At 49.7% G+C, this 21,043-nt stretch overlaps 1 protein-coding gene and 1 long non-coding RNA gene across 5 annotated transcripts in view; both read right to left on the bottom strand.

The window, feature by feature from the left end:
• The window catches only part of LOC147631855 (protein IQ-DOMAIN 6-like), an 81,605-nt gene that overhangs the window by 41,511 nt on the left and 19,051 nt on the right, over window positions 1-21,043 (bottom strand). The gene's annotated exons all lie outside the window — the stretch shown is intronic.
• LOC147631856 (uncharacterized) lies at window positions 7,705-9,819 on the bottom strand. The gene is made up of 3 exons (XR_015267362.1): window positions 8,813-9,819; window positions 8,554-8,715; window positions 7,705-8,454 (listed from the first exon to the last, which is right to left on the bottom strand). It is a non-coding gene; the product is annotated as an uncharacterized LOC147631856 (long non-coding RNA).

The following is a 21,043-nucleotide window of genomic DNA, read 5'->3' as shown; positions in this document are numbered from 1 at the left end:
TTCGGCGGAAGAAGAGAGCATTCTTAGCTCGGCTAGAGAGAGACATGTATCAGCTATTTTTGAGTTAGGATTCTCGGGAGGCCTAGAGATTGCTTAGAGAGCACCCCTCGCCTCCGGCCATTACCTCTCCAGATACATGGGGCGAGTATGCAGCCTCCCTCTACACAGTACCAGAGCAGCCACCACTACCGAACCCTCCAGAGCCTTGTCCACCCACTTCTACCTTCTTCACAGTGCAAAGATGGTGAGGAGGGCCATCAACAGATTGCATACAGGGAGGGCACAGGATCATGAGGGCATTGTAGCCGAGCATTTCATACATGCTAGAGATATGATTGCAGACTTGCTAGCTCTCATGTTTAATAGAGCCATGTGTGAGGGGTTTCCTGGGACTTGGAGTACTTCCACGATTGTGCCGGTACTCAAGTCTGGAGATCCGAGCTTGCCGACTAACTACCGCACCATTATGATTGGTCAAGCTATATGCCTCTATTCTTGAGCAGGAGTTGAGCAGATGGGCAGAGAGACAAGGGGTCCGAGCTCAGGGACATGCCGGTTTCAAGAGGAGATTCTCTACTTTGGATCATATCTTTACCCTCAAGGCTATCATTGAGGAGGGCGGAGCACATGGGAGGAGGATCTACTGTGGCTTTGTGGATTTCCGCAAGGCCTTTGACACAGTGCCCAGAGCTAGACTGATACGCAGGCTGCAAGACTTGGGGGTTCCATGTGAGCTCATTTGGGGTATTATGGCACTTTATGAGACAGTAGTTGGGCGAGTGCAGACTAAAGAGGGTCTCTCCCAGCCAGTACACTCCACTATAGGGGTGAAACAGGGCTACCCGCTCTCTCCGACTCTAATTGGACTATACATTGATGAGATCTCTGATTATATTGGGACACGAGGGGACAGAGGAGCCCAGTTGGCTGGCACTTGGATAGCTCTCTGATGATATTGTGCTTATAGCAGACTCACCAGAGGGTATGCAGAGGCACTTGGATACTTTACATGCTTATGCACAGGACAGTGGGCTCTCAGTTAACCTTGGTAAGACCAAGGTTATGGTGTTTAATACTACAGCTCAGTGGGTCTGGAGATCAGCGCCTATTTTCACATATGGGCAGGAGACAGTGGAGTATGTTGACTCATACACATATCTTGGAGTGGTGTTCACTGGGCCCACATTTTCCATGAGGGGGCAGCAGAGGCCAGATTGACTAGAGGATATGCAACACTAGGAGGTCTAGAGAGGATGTGCTCACAGGTGCAGTTTCAGGAGCCACGCACTAAGCTGTGGCTTTTTGACACGCTAGTCACATCGGCTATGCTATATGGAGTACAGATCTGGGGGCCTAGCCTAGATTGTCACAGTCAATCAGGATGCACATACGATGGATGGAGATCGATGGAGAGACCACTTGTGTCCATGATCTCCAGGATTATTCGGGCTAAGGCCTCGGTACCCCATGAGATTATCAGAGCCGAGATGGGAGCACCACCGATCGTAGTCAAGGCTCTTGCCAGATCAGTGTCCTTCATTCATAGCACCTAGGAGCTTCCCCGACACCGGTATGCACGACTTGCTTTAGAGTCCTCTCATCAGCTAGCCATGGAGGGAGACACTTCATGTTGGTATGGGCAAATAGCATCCTGGTTTGAGCACCGTGGGTTCAGTTTAGATAGACTTCCACCCTTCCAGTACTCTCTGGAGGCACCCTCTCTCACCTTGACACATTCTGAGATTAGTAGAGTCATCAGACAGGACCTCAGTCAGTTGGACACTAGGAGGACATGGCTAGAGCCCTCACAGGAGTTGGGGACAAAGATGGCTTTCTATAGAGACCATCTTCTCCGCACCACTGAGGATGACTTTATACTTAGACCGAGCTACATGGATACCCATCTGTCGAAAGAAAGCCCCGGTCTCAGCAGCTCCCAAGCTCGCAGGATGCTCAAGGCAAATCTGTCCTCCCATCCTCTACTGAGGCCTATCCTCCTCATCTCTATGAAGATCCACCGTATCTCTGGTGCCCAAGTGCCCCCTGTTGGGGGAGCTCTAGCCTACAGCCGCTGAAAAAGAAGCTCCTTCCAAGGCTCAGCGCCTGGAAGCAGCCCCCGAACAATAAGCTTCCCCAACAAGGCTCTACTCTGATCAGTTGGATCTATAATGTCCAAGCCCCCCTGGGCCAGCGGAAGAGTGATAACTGCCCAAGCAACCTTAGCCCGGGCCGGCTGACCATCCCGCCCAGACCAAAGAAAGTTCCTAATCAGCCTATGTACTACTTGGCTGATGCAAGAGCTCGAAAAGATCCAGCAAGACGTGATGTACCACATAGTCGCTAAAAGCACCTGATTTGTCACCACCACCCTCCCAGCCAAGGATAGCCGAGCTGTACTCCAATATAAAAGCTTCTTCCGAATGCTCAGAAGAGGGGCGATCTGCTGCTCAGGTGACAAATCAAGTCCAATCTGGCATCCCAGATACCGCACTGCTATGCCAAGAGGAATCCATCTAAAACCCGGGTCTAGGCTCCAGGACGGAGCACGAGCACTACTGATCCAAAAGGCCACTGTCTTGCGCCAATTGATCAATGCTCCCGAAGCCACACCAAAAACCTGTATCGACTGCTCTGCCCTCTGCAGATTGGCCTCCTGGCCATGCAGAAACAATCCCGTGTCATCAACAAACTCAGAATCGAGCAGGTCCTCACCCCGAACTGGAAGCTGGAGTCCTCTCAAACCAACCTCCTCTGCTGTCAGATACATGCTCATAGCCTCTGCAAAGAAGAGAAAAAGGAACGGGGCGAGAGGGCATCCCTAGCGGACTGATCTGGTCCACTCAGAACTCCCCCGTCCTCCTGCCATCAACACCTGGCTACGAGTTGTGGAGTATAGAGCCGCCACTCCTCGAATCCAGTCTGGCTCAAAACCTAGGCGAAGCATAGTGCCCTCTAGCGACCCTATCATATGCCTTCTCAAAATCGAGAAGCATCACAACCAAGTCCTCACCGAGAAATCTAGCTCGGGCCGTCGCCTCCCAAAAGGTGAAAATGTTGTCAAGGATACTGCGCTCCTTGACGAATCCTGTCTCGGTAGCATGAATCAACTCCCCAAGGAAGGGCTGGATCCTCAAACTCAAGGCCTTTGCTAGGACCTTGTAGACAGTATTGAGGATCGTAATAGGCCTCCAATGCCGAATATCATCTGACACTCCCTCCCCCTTGGGGATAAGAAAGATCAAGCCCTCTGAAAAGCTCTGTGGCATCACCCCAGTGTCCAAAACATACTCAAAGCCCCTGCGGAGGCCTGGCCCCAAAAGGTCCCAATAGCGCATAAAAAAGGCAAGCGTCAATCCGTCCTCCCCAGGGCAACTATGACGCGGAATGATCCTCAAAGCCTCAACAAGCTCATCCTCTGAAAGGGGCTCACCCGAAACTGTGCGCATACAATCTGTGACCCTCCTCTGCACATGGGCCCACACAGTCTGTCTGCAAGCATCATGTGCCTCCGTGGCTGGCTCCGCTGAAAGCAGGTCTCTATAGAACTCAGTGGCAATGGCTCTAATCTCCCCGGGCTCAGTGGCTAACGATCCGTCCTGCCTCCTGAGCTGGCGAACTCCTGCTCGAGCATGGCGGGGTCCGATGATCTCAAAAAACTCCCCAGTCACTCTATCACCAAGCTGCGTCCACTGAGAGGCCTGGCGATGATAGTAGAACTCATGTCTCTGCTCCTCTGTCTCTCGAACCTCCTGGCGTGCCTGGCTCAGCTGGGACGCCACCCACTCACATGTAGGCAACTGCTCCTGAAGACGCTGAAGCAAAGCAAGGCTACGTCTCAAGCGACGCTCCTGCTCTCGAGTCTCTCCCAGCCGTGTCAAGGCTATAGCGTGCAGAAAAGAGCTAAGCTCGATGAGTCCCTGGGCACACTGGCCTGCTGCATCCAGGTCAGAGCGCTCACTATCATGCCATATCCTCTCAATGTCCTCAGAAAGACTGGGATCTATAAGTGTCCTCTCTGGGATCCTCAACTGCAAGCTGGTCTCCCGTGTCCTCTCCTCCAGTGTCAAAATAACTGGCGCATGGTCTGAAAAAGAGGTGCCAGCAAGAATGCCAACGGAGCCACCACGCTCCCCGAACCTGTCGCCCACATAGAAGCGATCAATCCGTGATAGATTAGTCCCTCCGTGCCGGCGATCCGACCGAGAAAAACTAAGACTGTCCTGAGAACAAGAGAAAGCCTAATGTTGCCATGCATCAGTGATCCGCAGTGCCATACAAAATCGCTCCCAAGCTGCAAGCTCCGTGCCGTGCACTGTAACATGACTGCCTCCCACCCTATCGGCCGGGTCCTCAAGCATGTTGAAGTCTCCCCCAACACACCAATGTGCGGCCTCGGGCAATGCATCTGTAATAACAAGGGTCCAGAACTCTGCTCTAGCACTAGCATGGTTGGGCGCATAGACATTGAGCACACCAAAGTGCTCATCGTGCATCCTCAGAATACCATACTGTGCTCTACCAGAGCACAATGACCCCGCGATCCACAATGGCCTACCGCCATACATCCGCAATGACCATACATACTCCACCATGCCCACCCAAGGGGCCAAAGCCTGCAGACCAAAATGTGTCCCATCTACCAGGCATCACCGACCCATATCTCCGAATCCTGCTCTCACTCAAATGGTGCTCCTGCATCATCAGAATATCAATACTGCCCCCAACCAGGCATCTCTGAAGCTCCTGCCTCAAGCAACCACGATAATGTGCATAATGTGCGCCGCCAAGGCCCTGTACATTCCATGAGATGATCCTCATGGATGACCTGCTAAGGTGGAGGCTGTCTCAGCCATACGGCGGGCCTTCGCAAGCGGCTTGGATGGAGAGTAATCCCCATCCGAGCGGCTACGAATCTGCCCACCCGGTGTGCTGCAAGAGTCTCGGACCAGGCGCCAGTGGCTGTGTCCCATAGCGACTGTCTCCCGCTGGGAGAGAGAAACCTCATGTATGCATACATAGCCAGGGTCTCGTGCTAGGTCTACCACTATGCGAACCACTAAATGTTGGATCCCGGAGGCATCCGCACTCCCGGTATCAAAGAAATGTGCAAACTCCCAGAGTCGGCCTATCACATCTGTCATCTCCAAATCGCTCACATGGTGAGAAAACTCAACTGCCTAAGTCTTCAACATACTAAGAGCGAGATCCAGAGTCCACTCCCAGTCGCTAGTGCCACAAAGAGGGAAGGAGAAGGCCACCGCTGAATCAAGTGCCTCCTCTCCTCGGGCCAGAGGTATCACCACATTAACTCTGATGGGTGCTGGCTCATGGGGGCCCTCCGCTCCAAAAAGGCGTGTGGAGGAGTAGTCGAAAGCCTCCGAGCGCTGTCTAGTGTCGAGACTACTCAGTGCTCGAGCAAGGTCGGTGCTCAGTGCCCGCCGGAGCGCCAGGGAACTGCCAGTGCCTCGCGGGGAGCTGAGGCGAGCGAAGGGGGAGCAGGGGGGGGAGAAGGGGGTGGGGAAGGAGCCACTGAAAAAGCGGGAGCGGGAACGGGAGGAGGCGAAGGTGGAAGCAAGGCGGGAGGGGGGGAACGGGGGAGGGAGGGGTGAGGGCGAAGGGGGGGGGGTGCTGGCATCTCCTTATCCTCAGCCTGCGCTGGGGTCTCCTCCTGGAGGGGCGCAAAGCTGTTCCTCACTGGAACCCAGTGATGCTGAGGCTGTGACTGTTGCTGCGTCGGTCTCTGGGAATGCTGTTGTGGCTGTCTCCCTCTACGGCGCCCCTGTCCAGGCTGCCAATCCGAGGTCTCTGTGGGCTGAGCAGGTGTCCCGGAGGCTGCCTGCCGAGCCGCATCTGTGGGCGGGCCATCGAGGGTCTGCTCTGCTGCGTTGAAGGTCGGGGTCTCCTGCGAGGGCAGGCCTTGGCCGCCAGGTGGCCGACCTGCCTGCATATAAAACAGTGGTTCGGGAGCCTTGAAAACTCCACTCTCTGATCGATCCATCCCCTCCCTATCCTAGGTAACTGAATGATCTTCGGAAGGGAGGAGATGTCAGGAACCAAAACTCTAATCGAAGGCAGGCCAGCTGCTCTAGCCACCACTGAAGCTGCTGTGGGGCCAGTCTCAAGCACCGAGCCCACCAATGCTCCTAGCCTAGAAAGGAGCGGAAGGTACTCGCGACGAAGTCCAGGAAAGCAAACTGTAACATGGAATAGGCGCTCTCCTTGCTCGGCCGCTGCTGATGTCAAGGGGACTCATGGCTAGGACCTGGGCCACGCTCTGGGCTGTCTCGATCTCAATCTGGTAGTGTCCGCGGCCCAGTAACTAAACGTCCAGGATCTTGCCCACATCTGCAAGAAGGCGGGCCTAGAGAAGATCCCGGATCTCCCCTCTGTTGGGGCGGGTGCCAACTATACGGCAGATGGTGGAGTGTGCCTGGAGGCGTTCCACCTCTGCAGCGAGGCTCGCTTCCTCTTCTGGCGAAAGAGAAAGCTTGATGGGGGTATCCTCGGGGGCGGGCGAGGGGGCTGCGGAAGAGTCCATCTGAGGTGGGGCGGGAGGAGCCTCCATCAAAGTCTGAAGCTGAGTTGAGGGCGAAGCGATAAACGGGGGGTCCTGCAAGAGCCAAGTTGCACAAGAAAACGGAGCGGGGAGGGGAGGAGAGGGAAGGGCGGAAAAAACAGAGGGGAAGGGGCGGAAAAAAAAAAGGCGCAAGGGGGGGGGGGGGGGGGCACCGGGGAACGAAAGGGGGGGCGAGGAAAACGGGGAACAAAGGGGGGGGCGAGGAAAGCGGGGAACGAAAGGGGGGGCGAGGAAAGCGGGGAACGAAAGGCAGAGGCGGAGAAGGGGGGGGGCAGCAGGGAACGAAAGGGGGGCCGGGGAAAGCGCGCAAGGGGGGGGAAGGTGGGGGCAGGCAGGGGGGCGGGACGCGGAGGAAGGGGGGGAGCGGGGGGCGCGGGGGGCGCGAATGGGACTGGGGCAGGCGGGCAGGGGGTGACGGGCGAGAAAAGGGAGGGCGGCGGGCGCGAGACACACAGGGGCGCAAAGGGGGGGGTGCGAGTAGGCGGGGAGACGCTAAGTCACGAGGGCGGTGAGGGGGGGTGCGAGCAGGCGACAGCTCGAGCAGGGTGAGGGGGCGAAGGCTTCAGCGAGCAGATCCTGTTATGAGCATGTTATCTACAGATATGAGAATATCGGCACCAGTTTTCTTCACATACAACGTGCTTTCAACTGGACTATTCACATAACCTTGGCTGGATAGATGAGCATGTATTTTATCATACCAAGCTCTTGGAGCTGGCTTTAACCCATACAATGCTTTGTGTAACCTGCATACTTTATGTTCCTCACCAGGAACTACAAAACCAATGGGTTGATTTACATATACTTCCTCCTATAAATCCCCATTTAAGAATGCAGTTTTGATGTCCAACTGATGCACTTTCCATGCTTTATGTGCAACCAATGCAATCACTGATCGGATTGTAGTCATTCTCAAAGTAGGAGCAAAAGTTTCCTCATAATCTATTCCCCTTTTTCTGAGAATAGCCTTTAGCCACAAGTCTTGCTTTGTACATGTCAACAGTACCATTAGACTTCCTTTTGACTTTGTACACCCACGTAGTTCCAATGACATTCTCACCTCTCGGCAAGTCCACAAGATCCCAAGTATCGTTCTTCATGATAGAAGAGATTTCATTCTGCATGGCTTGCACCATAGTTGTCACGTACCAAAAGAAGGTTCGAAAAAACGATACCGGTACGGGACTTTTAAATTTGAAAAATCAGTTCGATTGAGATACGATCCACTTTAAAAAACACTTGAAAAAAAGATATTTGTACACATTTAGAGATGCAAAGTGTAGAGAAGTTGTAATTTGTCATATGACATAAACTAGTACAAAAACTCAAGAGTCATGAACAATGAACACTGAACATGCCATAAATAAGAGTCGTGGCCCACGGCCTACAATAGGAAATACAAAAAAGTGTGTAGTCACAACACTAAGTACAAAAATGTCCAAAGTCTAGACTCTAGTCCTCCTCCTCATAGAAATCACTAGGGGAAGGTATGCCCTCACTAATCACTAGAGGTGCTTCCACCATCAGAGGCCAACCCAAAACTGCCCTCGCTAAGGACATTGCCCTCTCATCGTACTCGGGCTCTCTGATGCCTGCAATAGGAGCATCCTCTTCTTCAACAACAGGTGCTAAAGTGCTCCTCGAAGTCGAGCCGGAGCCACCCCTCACATATGTAGCCACCGGGGTCGAAGTAGGGCGCCGAACAGTGTATCCGCAGCCTCCTACTCGTGTGCCACCTCTAGCTGCGCAACCTCTACGAGTCCGAGAAACTCGACGGTCGATCTCCTCCAGCTCCCTGTAGAGATCGGCATATATGGCCTCCTCATCTGGATCTCGCTCCTTGTGGATTCTGTCAACTTAAACTCGTCGACATTCACCTGAAAGCAAAGTTCAAATATTTATAAATTATTAGACTTTAGTCATGCATTTATAAATCATTATTAATGAGTCAAACTTTAAACTTTGGAGATCTCTACCTGTTTGGAGATCTCCATGTCATGCATCTTCTCCACCATGCGCATGTTAGCACGGCAATATACAAGCCGCTCTAACTGCATGGTGCTAAGACGGTTTCATATCTTTGTGTGTATGAGTGAGTAGGAACTCCAATTCCTCTCCCATGCCTCCGAAGAGCAATCCTATGAAAAATAAGAGAGTTAGAAATTAGAATGTAAGAACTAGTTAGTAGTTACGAGTCTACGACTCTAGAGTATACACTATATATTCAATAGTCACCTGTGGCAAGACTCTCAAAGCCGCTTTTTGTATGTGAGCCATTTGATAACCAAATGACTCTCACCAAAAAAGTGGCCGCACCATTGACTCCCTACTCGAGCAAAGTGGGTTCGTGAAAGCGGCTCCCCTCTTATCATTATACCGAATGAGCTCTTGGAGGAAGTCTCTTTGCTTGTGGACGGGAAGTATCCTTGGCAAGTAGGCATCCCGATCGGAAAGTAGCTCCTCATCGGCGAAGAGCCTTGGTACTTTGTAGGCGGGATGCAACAAGGCCGCAAGATCATGGATAGGTCTATGCATCCATCGCCACCTCCTCTCCACAAGCGCCACAATCGAATCGCGTCGCGGACTGGGTGGAGGCTCAGTGGGATCCCTAGAATGCAAAAATTTCACTTTAAGGTTAAGTCTTTAAGGAACGAGAAAGAGATGTGAAAACGAGATTTGAAAACATGGGACATGGGTTTACCTAATCTCCTCCATAGGAATGTCGGGGTCCTCCTCATCAAGCACGGTGGTCACACGGATCTTTGCTAGAGCCTCTCGCATGAAGTGGGTGAGTAGCCCTCCATGTTGGCCATGCGCAAAACCCTATACAAGGGAGTCACCGCAATGACAATGGCACGCACCTCGCGCCAAAAGAACTCTCTCATGCATAGCTGTTGAACAGCTCGGGCCTCGTCCGCACTAGTCACCAACTCCTCTCTTAGCCATGCAACGAAATCCAGGGAGACCACGGTCATCTGGAGCTTCGATTGCACGTCGTATAGCCGCTCCAAGAGAAGCCACATGTAGACAAACCGCGTGGAAAAGGGCTTCGTAAGCTCGAAGTCGCTTTGCTCGCGAAACATAGCGAGCACCTTTACCTTCTTTGTGAAGAAATTCACAATAGATAGGCCTTGTGCAACCACCCTCTTCACCCCCTCTAGCTTCCCCACATCCTCCATGAGTAGGTCTAGACAATGGGAGGCACAAGGAGTCCATACAATGGATGGAAACTCCGTCTCTACCAAGCGCCCCATTTTGCGGCAATTGGATGCATTGTCTGTGATGACTTGAATGACATTTTCATGTCCGACCTACAAGTAACACAATGGCAATTTGGCAAATGCAATGACATTCTTAGAAGTTAGAAGCTTGAACATGCTACATAGATACTAGAGAGTCAAGACTTGAGAGTTAAAACTTAAATCGCAATGCACATGTGACATAGTACATAGTACATAGTACATACCTCTATGGCTTGCCGGATGTGACGATAGATAAAGTCCCCCGATGTTTTTTGCCCCACCTTTCCGATATCCACGGTGCGTAAGACGTATGTGCCGAGAGCGCATGAAACAAGGATGTTCATGATACCTCTCTTCTTCCGATCACTCCATCCATCGGAGAGGATAGAGCAACCATACTTCGCCCATCCTTCCCGCATGGGTGTGAGTTTGTTGTTGATCCTTTGCCTATCGTCATCAAGTGCGGTGGTGCGCATTTCATTGTAGGTGATACCATGCCATTCACCATGGGATGGCCCCACCTCCCTTCACCATTTTGTGCCATTGTGGAACCTTGAGCACATGGAAGGAGAGATTGCAGTCTATCGCCATGCGTGCAATCTCCTCATTCGCGGCTTTCATCTTCGCCTTCACATAGGTGAGGTTGTTAATGTTTGCACCGATGGCGGTTTGCCTCATTACCGGAGAGCTCTCCTCCCTTGGCCTCTTTGATTGGAAGTTGGAACCGCCCAAGGCAGAGCCGGAGCCGGATGGGACGGGCGAAGGAGTCACGGATGCAGAGGTACTGGACATGGAAGCTCCCCCACGTCCACCTTTGCCTTGGTTGCAGAAGAACGAGTACTTCTTCACTATACCATCCGCAATTTCTTGGGGAATCTCCTTGCACGGCGCCACTTCCCCACCAAGCTTGGACACGTGCAAGGAGCCTTGTGACACTAATTGTCTAACCCTTCCCGCAAAAGTTACAGTCCATTTCCATGACCCCAAATTACCGGTAGGTTTCTCACCGATGGTGGTATATAAGGCAAAAGCCTCATGCTTGTCCTTTCCTCTGGACCTCATTGCCAAATTCTAAAGAGAGAGAGAGAGAGAGAGAGCTTGAGAGAGAGAAATGAAATGAAATGAAATGTTATATTAACGTCTTCAAAAGGCCATAACGACCTATGAGACCAAAAAGTTACATCATGGTGGATCGGATACAATGTCTGGATAAAAAACCAGAAAATGAAAAATAAAGATGATACTACTGGCACCTAGAAAATGAAACTGGAACTCGAAGGTAAACAGAAACCCTTATGGGGTGTGAATATAGTGAAGGGGGGGGGGGGGGGGTACGCTATGGAGGTGAGTGGAGTACAGTGCCTCCATCTCATAATATGTGTCGCATCGGACGCTGGCGGAACTCCTCAATATCCTCTGTGGTAAGCACCATGACTGGGTGTCCCGCATGTCTCGCAAGAATAATCCGAATCCGCCGCTGCAACCTCCGTCTATGCCGGGATGCCCTCCTCCGTAGTCGTTGGCGTCTGGACCACCCAAGCTCAATCGCACGATCAATCAGTGTACCGCTGGTGTGGGCGGTATCCATGTCCTGCTGCTGTTGTGGTCCATCTGGCGCAGTGATGGCGAGACTAAAGAAGTCTGTAATGTGCCTCTGAGTCTGGCTCTCTGTGCGCCTAAGCAGGCTATCTCTATATCTCCGCAGCTCAAGCAAGAACAATCCCAAACACCTCTGGTCTTGGTACCCCATGACTCTGGAAAGTGGTCCAAAACCCTCTTTGAATAAACAGTGGAAACGACCACGTATCTCATAGTATGCAGTACAATGGCATATATAATGCAGCTCTATCTCTGGCTCCCCATGGCATACTCAACATATCCTGGCCTCAGCTGGTATACCTCTATATCGGCCAATCTCAATCTCAAGCTGGTGTGAGGATGTGCGAATCTAACCAATAGCACATCGTACTGCATGAGACAAGTGTACATCCATGTAACTGGGTCTGATCACAAAACCATCTGCTGTGAGCTCAAGAAAATGCTCTCTATAGAAAGCCATCTTCGTGCCCAGCTCCTCAGTCGGCTGTATCCATGTCCTTCTAATGTCCAACTGAACTAACCATGTGCCTGGAACCAAGATGTCATGTGTCCATACCAACAAGCCGTGTCTCCCTGTAAAGCTAACTCTCGGGAGGACTCAAGAGCGAGGCGTGCATATCTGTCTCGAGGGAGATCCCACAAGCCATGTATGTAGGAGACTGATCTCGTAAGAGCCTCAATCACCAGAGGGGCAGCCGCCAGCTCTGCTCGAATAATCTCATGAGGTACCGAGGCCTTGGCTCTAATAATCCTAGCAATCATAGATACCAAAGGCCTCTCCATACCTCTCCACCCGCCTGCGCTGTGATGGCCCACTAAAGGTCCCCATATCTGCACTCCATAAAGCATAGCTGATGTCACTAGAGTGTCAAAAAGCCAAAGTTTCGTTCGAGGTTCCTAAAACTGAACCTGCAAACACATCCTCTCCAAACCACCCAGGGCTGCATGTGCTCTAGTCAATCTAGTCTCTGCTGCTCTCCTCATCGAAAACACTGGCCCACTGAATACTACCCCAAGATATGTATATGCATCTGTATACTCCACAATCTCCTGCCCATATGTAAATGTGGGAGCTGATCGCCTAACCCACTGTGGCGTGGTGTTAAACACCATAACCTTGGTTTTGCCAAGGTTGACAGACAATCCACTATCATGTGCAAACTCATGTAAAGCATCCAGATGACACTGCATACCCTCAGGGGAGTCAGAGATCAACACAATATCATCAGCATATAACAATAGTGGGATCATCATGTGCAAACTCATGTAAAGCATCCAGATGACACTGCATCCCTCAGGGGAGTCAGAGATCAACACAATATCATCATCATATAACAATAGTGGGATCCATGTACCTGCTAGCTGGGCTCCTCTGTCCCCCAATCTCTCAATGTAGTCAGAAGCCTCATCCACATACATACCAAACAATGAAGGAGATAACGGGCAACCTTGCTTCACTCCTATAATGGAGTGAACCAAAGTAGAGACCCCCTCTGGGGTGCGTACCTGTCCTGCAACTGATCTATATAAAGCCATAATCCCCCATATGAGCTCTGTGGGTACCCCCATCTCATGTAATCGCCTCATCAATCTGGCTCTGGGCACTGTATCAAATGCTTTGCGGAAGTCCACAAAGCTACAATAAATCCGTCGCCCATGCGACCTACCCTCCTCAATAATGGCCCGCAGAGTCAAGATGTGGTCAAGAGTAGAGAAACCTCTCCTGAACCCTGCCTGTCCCTCTGCTCGAATGCCCTCTCTCTCTACCCATCTACTCAACTGCTGCTCAAGAATGGATGCATACAATCGTGCTAGTGTGTGACCAATCATAATAGTGTGATAATTCCCTGGCTCCATAGGGTCCCCTGACTTGAAGATAGGCACGATGGTGGGCATACTCCAAGTCTCGGGTAAGCCTTCACACACAGCACGATTGAACATCACTGCTAGAAGCTCTGCCAGCATGTCTCTCGCATGAATAAAGTGCTCAGCAACCAATCCATCATGATCATATGCTCTCCCGGTCTTCATCCTATCAATGGCCTTCCTTACCATCTCTGCGGTAAAGAAAGTACATGTCTGTGGGCATGGTGCTGGCGGGTCAGGAAAAGGTGTCTGTCCAGGAACTGTATATAGAGATGCTGCATAACTACCCCAGACCTCTGTAGAAGTGATGGCCAAAGCAGGGGAGGACTCATGAAACAAACGCCAAGCCTCCCTCGAATCCTGGCTCAAGAACAACTGGTGTTGTTGGGGTAAAGGCATTATGCCCACCCTTATAGTGTGTACAAGCCCATAAGTTATAGTACATAGTACACTTAGTACTTTTAATGTACTAAGTGCACTATGTGTACTAGTGCAATATACATGTGTGATAGGGGAGTCACACACTCATCTTGGTGAGTTGACTTATCCCCACAACTCTCTCTCTCTCTCTCTTCCTTGTTTCTCTGTGTATGTCTCACACATGAACTCTAACCCTAATTCTCTCTCCTATTCAACTGGTATCAGAGCCACGGTAGTATCCGTGTGTGTGCGGAGTCGTCTTCATCGCGAAAAAGAAGCTCGGCTATGGAGCCTTGAGCTTGGCACGAGCAGAGGAGATTGCTTGGAGCTTTCTGGTGCTCAGCAAGGAGCACGTGCGCTGCAAGACAGTGAGAGGGAGTGGCAGCCTGTGCGTGTGAGCTTTGGAGACAGCGCTGGACTAAAGGCAGTGTGCCCAAAACACGTGGTAGAGGGCGGCAGCAAAAAGCCGGCGAGCGAGGAGGAAAGGCAGCGGCGCCTCACCAGCACGCGCAGGGAGGCGTAGGTGTTTAGCAGCGCCGTCAGTCTCGCAGGCAAGAGGCGAGGGCAGCGCAGTATTTCCGCCCGGCTCAGCCATCACCAGCACGCGCAGGGACCCCAAGCCGTGACAAAAGGACACGTTTACGTGTCCACGTGGAGGTCCCGTCGCCCATTACCTTTCCTGCGTAGTCAATTTGATCCCCTCACAACCGCCTGCTGTGCTGTACGAAGAACTGGTCGCCTGCGTGGTGCCGTGTGCAGCACTGAATGTTCAGCCAGGCGCACAACAGCTGCCACGTTCTCTGCACGACTGTACCCGTCAGCTGCAAGTACAGTCACCCAGCCCGTACAGTAGCTGCAGGTGACCTAAATCTGCAGCGCAGCCAGCTCCCAGCCTGCACACCTGAATCCGTACCTGCACAGTGACAGAAGCATCATCTCCTTCACGTGTAAATACGACTCCCCCCTTTCCTGCAACAACAGAAATCAGAAATCAGAGGTATTTTGCTTCAATTTTGGAATTTGCATGTCCAATTTGCAATTGAGCAGGTACAATCATCAATTGAGCAGGTCAGGTGCCGAATTGCTCAATTTCTGAGCAAAATTGGCAAAATTGGGTAACATTGGTCACAATCAGGATCAATTTGCAGGAAATTGGATGTCGAAATTTGGGGCTTTTGATGTAATTGTGCAATTAAGCATTCATACATGCTGTATGATGTGAGAAATCGCACATTCGGGCAAAATTGCAGCAAATTGCAGTGCAAATCAAGGGGCTTTTGTGCCGATTAAGTTGATTTGCATGCAGGCACTCGCAATTGATGCTTTGGGCAACGTGTTGATGCCTGTCAAGCACTCAATGTGCCTGTAAATCAAGGGGCTTTCATGTATTGGATATATATGTGGCCAGGGGGAAGCATCGCGAAGACTCTGGATGCCTTCATGTGCGTCAATGTACCATGTATGATCAGAAATTGATCTTAAATCAAGGGGCTTTTCAAGATTTTATGCTTGTTGAGCTTGGCAAAGCAGCAGGCAAGACTTTTATGCCTTGAATCCTCAGAAATCAGCTTGCAGTCAAGGGACTTTTGCCCAATTTCTGTTTGGGACTGTTGTATGCAATGTTCGGGACTGTAAAAGTCTGATTTTCACTCATTTGGACAGCAAGGAGAGCATTTATTGCTACTGTACCTGCTGGTACAGATTTGGTACAGCTTTGTACAAATTTTGCCATGGCTGCACATTGATTTGAGTGGGGAAAAGGTTCATTTTCAGCTGCTGTACTTGCCGGTACAGGTTTGGTACATCATTGGTGAGCAATTGGTACTGCTGTACAGTACTTCGGAAGGGGAACAGAGCACATTTAAGGTGCTGTCCTAAATCTGCAACAACCAGATTTTGGTGATTTCATCTCATACAGTGGGAGAAAAGTTGTACTCTTGCTTCCGCAGTGGGAGATAAAGCTTGGGAGAATAACTGTGAGCACTTTGTGTGCTTTTGGTGCAGTGTTTGCACATTTTGCAGGGAGTCAGGCATTGACAGGTTGCATATTGCTATGGCAACCACAGGTGAGAGCTCTTCATTGCTTCACATCAAGAAGCTTGAAGGCTCACATAACTATGATATTTGGCAAACCCAGTGCTATAATGTGTTGCTTCAAAAGAAGCAACACAAGCCTATCAAAGAAAGGCATGTAATGCCCGCTTCTCTTACTGCTGAAGAGTGAGAAGATATGGATGAGCTGGCAAGATCTACTATCATGTTGTCTGTGTCAGACTCTTTACTTTTCAGCATTCGTCAAGAGAAGACAGCTTGAGGAATGTGGCAGAGATTGCAGGACTTGTATACCCAACAAAGTGCCTCAAGCAAAGTGTATTGGTTGAAGAAACTCATAGGTCTTCAGATGAAGGAAGGGGCGTCTATGGCAGCCCATCTAAATGAGTTTAATGGTATTGTCAGCCAAGTTATAAATCAAAAGTTGGCAATGGACGATGAGTTCAAAGCCACTTTTCTCTTATGCACTTTGCCAGAGAGTTGGGACACATTCAGGACAGCCACTAGCAATTCAAATGCTCTGCTGTCATATGCAGATGTTGAGGGTGCTCTCCTTCAAGAGGAGATGAACAGGAAGAACAACTCTGTTGGAAAGTCCCATGCAATGAATGCACGTGGGAGATCCCAACAAAGGGGTAAAAGCCAAGAACGGGGAAGGAGCAAGTCCCGCTCCAAAAAGGACTTGGAATGCCATTATTGTGGCAAGAAGGGACACATCAAAAAGCAATGCTACAAATGGAAAAATGATCAAAAGGAAAAGGGAAAAGGCAAAGACAAAGACAAAGATGAAGCCAATGATGTAAAGCCAAAGGGCAAAAGTGGAGTCAAGATTGAAGAAATCAATGTGTCACATGCAGGTGACAGTGAGGATGAGGTCCTATTCACGTCTTCACTTGATGCCCGTTCACTTCTTACAGGAGATGGTCATGGTATGCACTCATGGATCATTGATTCAGGTCCCTCCTTTCATGTCACAGGTTGCAGAGACTTGTTTGTCAGGTATACTGCTGGCAATGAAGGAGTAGTTTATTTGGGTGATAACCATGCATGCAAGATTCTTGGCAGAGGTGATGTGAGGCTTGTGTTTTCAAATGGCTCATAGCTTATGCTCCATGATGTCAGGCATGTGCCTGAGATCAAGAAGAATCTGCTTTCTACTGGACAGCTTGATGATGCTGATTATGTTACCACATTTGGTCGTGGAAAGTGGAAAATTAGTAAGGGCTCACTGGTTGTTGCCAGAGGCTCTAAGGTGGACACTCTTTACTTTATGCATGCAGGTGTTTGTCACCATGCTAATGTAAATGCAACCGAGCTGCCGGAAATTTCTATGTGGCATAGCCGGTTGGGACACATGAGTGTCAAAGGAATGGAGCAATTGTCTCGTTTGGGTTACTTGCCTTCTCTAAAGTTTTCAAGTTTTCAGTTTTGTGAGCATTGTATATATGGTAGGCAACTACAGTGCCCCCACAAGAAAGCTCTTGGATAGAAAGATGCTCAGTTAGAGCTTGTGCATACAGATGTATGTGAGATGCCTCAGCTTTCTTTGGGAGGGGCAAAATATTGTGTGTCTTTTATTGATGATGCCACACGCAAGGTGTGGGTTTATCCTCTTCGTTTGAAGAGTGATACATTCTCAGTGTTTGAGAAGTTTGTTGCTCTTGTTGAGAATCAAACTGGCAAAACACTGAAGGCTTTGCGTTCCGATAATGGTGGAGAGTATATGTCCAAACAGTTTCAGGACTTTTGTGATGCTAAAGGCATCAAGAGGGAGCTCTCTACTCCTTATGATCCTCCACAAAACGGGACAGCAGAGAGGATAAACAGGACCATTCAGGAGAAGGTCCGTTCTATGTTGTCACATGCTGCATTACCTCATGGTTTTTGGGCTGAAGCTGTTATGACAGCCGTTCATCTTATAAACAGGTCACCTAACACGAGGCTTGGTGGGAAAGTGCCAGAAGAAGTATGGACAGGGAAGCCTCCGTCATACAAGCACTTGAGAGTGTTTGGTTGCGTTGCGTACGTGCACATACGCAGGGAAATGCGCACCAAACTTGATCCTAAGTCTCACAAATGCATATTCCTAGGATATGGTGACAAAGGTGAAATGGGGTATAGACTTTGGGATCCCGTGAATAGAAAGATTATACGCAACAAACAATGATGTCATTTTTGATGAAACATGCATGTATAAGGAGCCTGCAAGGCAACAGGAGCCTGGCAGAGTCATCTTTGATGATGATGGACATCATGGACAACAACCAAGGGCTGTAAATCAGCCATTACAGCAGCAAAACCAGCCCTTAAATGGTGCTGAAAATGGTCCAAATGGACAGCCAGAGATGGCAGAAGATATCCTTATGGATATACCACAGTTAGAAAAGATACCGGGCATGATTTTTCAGCCTTATGGCATGGAACAGGAGCCACCAATAGGTGATATGCAGGCTGGACAGCAACCTGCAAATAATAGTCATTGGGTACGGAGGTCCACAAGACCCTCTAGAGCCCCTGACAGGTTTGTTCCAGGGGTTGACTACTTGATGCTTACTGACTGTGGGGAGCCCTCATGTTATAAGGAGGCTTTACAGAGGGCAGACAAGGCTCTTTGGGAGCGTGCCATGAAGTCAGAGATGGATTCTCTGCACAAAAATGGAACATGGAAGTTGGTGCATTTGCCTACAGGCAAGAAGGTTTTGCCATGCAAATGGGTTTACAGGCTCAAAGTTGCACCTGCCAAGGTACAAAGCCAGGTTAGTGGCTAAGGGCTTCAAGCAGGAATATGGTGTGGACTTTGAGGAGATCTTCTCTCCAATGGTCAAAATGACCACACTTAGAGCTGTGTTAGCTTTGGTTGCGCATGATGATCTGGACTTGATTCAGATGGATGTGAAGACTGCTTTTCTTCACGGTGATCTCCATGAGGAGATATATATGCAGCAGCCAGAGGGTTATGCAGTAAATGGAAAGGAGAAGCTTGTATGCAAGCTGAAAAAGAGTCTTTATGGGCTCAAACAGGCACCAAGGGAATGGTATCATAAATTTGATACATTCATGAAATCCCAGAAATTCAGGAGAAGTGACATAGATCACTGCTTATACACCAAGAAAGCTTTGGATGGCAGTCTATTGATCCTCATCTTGTATGTTGATGATATGTTGATTGCCGGGAAATCTCGTAAAGAGATGGATGCCTTGAAGAAGAGGTTGCATCAAACCTTTGATATGAAGGATTTGGGTGATGCAAATCACATTTTGGGTATGCGGATACTTCGGGACAGAAATCAGCATGTGTTGTATTTGTCTCAGAAGGAATACATTGGCAAAGTTTTGCAGAGGTTCAATATGGACGGGGGGAAGAAGACTAGTACTCCTTTGCCTCCATATGTGAAACTCAGTGCTATGGACAGCCCACAGTCAGATAGTGGCAGGGCTGATATGGCCAAGATTCCGTATGCTTCAGCTTATGGCAGTCTCATGTATGCCATGGTTGCTACTAGGCCGGACATTGCATTTGCAGTGGGAGTGGTTTCTAGATACATGGCCAACCCTGGCAAGAAGCATTGGGAAGCAGTGAAAGGTGTCATGAGATACCTGAAGGGCACACAGGATATGTGCATTTGTTTTGGCAAACAGGATGCATTAGTGCATGGTTACACGGATTCGGATTATGCCGGTCATCCAGATAACCGGAAGTCTACTACCGGTTATGTGTTTACATTCACAGGAGGTGCTGTGTCATGGATATCCAGGATGCAGAAGTGCACAGCCTTATCTACTACAGAGGCCGAGTATATTGCAGCCACATAGGCTTGCAAGGAGGCATTATGGCTATCTCGGTTAGTGGTTGATTTGGGCTATACAAGGGATATTCCATTGTTGCATTGTGATAGTCAGAGTGCCATCCAGTTGGCAAAGAAGCCTATCTTTCATGCAAAGACGAAGCATGTGGATGTGAAGTATCACTTCATCAGAGAGGTGATAGAGAACAAGCAAATTCAGCTTGTAAAGATTCATACGGATGACAACCCGGCTGATCTGTTGACAAAGAGTTTGCCTCCGGAGCGATTTGCTCATTGCAGACACTTGATGGGCAGCCAGTTTCAGCCTTGATATGGCCTTGTATATAATCATGTACATGCTGTTTTTTTTCTTTTCCTTCATTTAAGGACACTTTGCCTTTAAGTGGGAGGTTGTTGGGGTAAAGGCATTATGCCCACCCTTATAGTGTGTACAAGCCCATAAGTTATAGTACATAGTACACTTAGTACTTCTAATGTACTAAGTGCACTATGTGTACTAGTGCAATATACATGTGTGATAGGGGAGTCACACACTCATCTTGGTGAGTTGACTTATCCCCACAACTCTCTCTCTCTCTCTCTCCCTTGTTTCTCTGTGTATGTCTCACACATGAACTCTAACCCTAATTCTCTCTCCTATTCAGGTATAATTCCTGCTCTAGCTGAGCAAGGAAGGCCCGCTTCTTCCTTCGCACAAGGCGCCGGAAGGCAATACGTGACTGTCGGTGAGTAGTGACTCCCAAAGCAACCTCCCGCTGCAGTCGGGCTCTTGTCTCTCTGCACTCCTCATCATACCAGCTGTTCTGGGGCATACACCCAAAACGTTGTCTCTGTCCAGGCTGAGTATGTGGATATGCCTCTCTCGCTGCATCCTGTAAATTCTCTGTCAGTATATGGGTCAGCTCTTCCAAAGGTCTCCCTGGCTCCTCTGTGTACAGACGTCTATAAATCCCATCTCTGTAGACAGCATCAATCTCTGAAGTAAAAGTATATTGAGTGTGATCTGCCCCTCGTGTCCTCTGAGCTGTGGTAAAGTGAAGAGAGATGGTCAATGTCAACAATGCATGATCCACTACTACCCCAATGGGCCGAGATCCAACTGTGAAGTCCTCAATGCATGAAACAAAGCTCGGCATAGCCAAAACATAATCCACTGTGCTAGCACCATGTCTATGTGGAAAGCAAGTAAAACCAGCTGCTGACGGAAACCTTTGCAAGCCATTAAGTATGGCCAACCCATGTGCAGTCCCCATATCTACCAAATATCTCCCATACTCTATGCACTCCACATCCTGTGAGCGTCTGTCTAATCCCATATCCAGAGTGTCCAGCTCTCTCAGCATCTCCTCTGAGGTATCATAAAAGGCTGTTTGGCGGTTGCCCGTCCGGCCAATAAAGTCCCCTAACAGGATGTCTCCATCCCTAGAGAACTCCCATATGTCATCATCTAGCACAGAGAAAGGAGACTGCCCTCTAGGTGC

The sequence above is a fragment of the Cibotium barometz genome, chromosome 14, assembly GCF_041138505.1.
Source record: "Cibotium barometz isolate CiBa-2024 chromosome 14, ASM4113850v1, whole genome shotgun sequence".
NCBI lineage: Eukaryota > Viridiplantae > Streptophyta > Polypodiopsida > Cyatheales > Cibotiaceae > Cibotium > Cibotium barometz.
The sequence above is the reverse complement of the archived record's forward strand: the minus strand, read 5'-3'. Positions and strand labels throughout refer to the sequence as shown.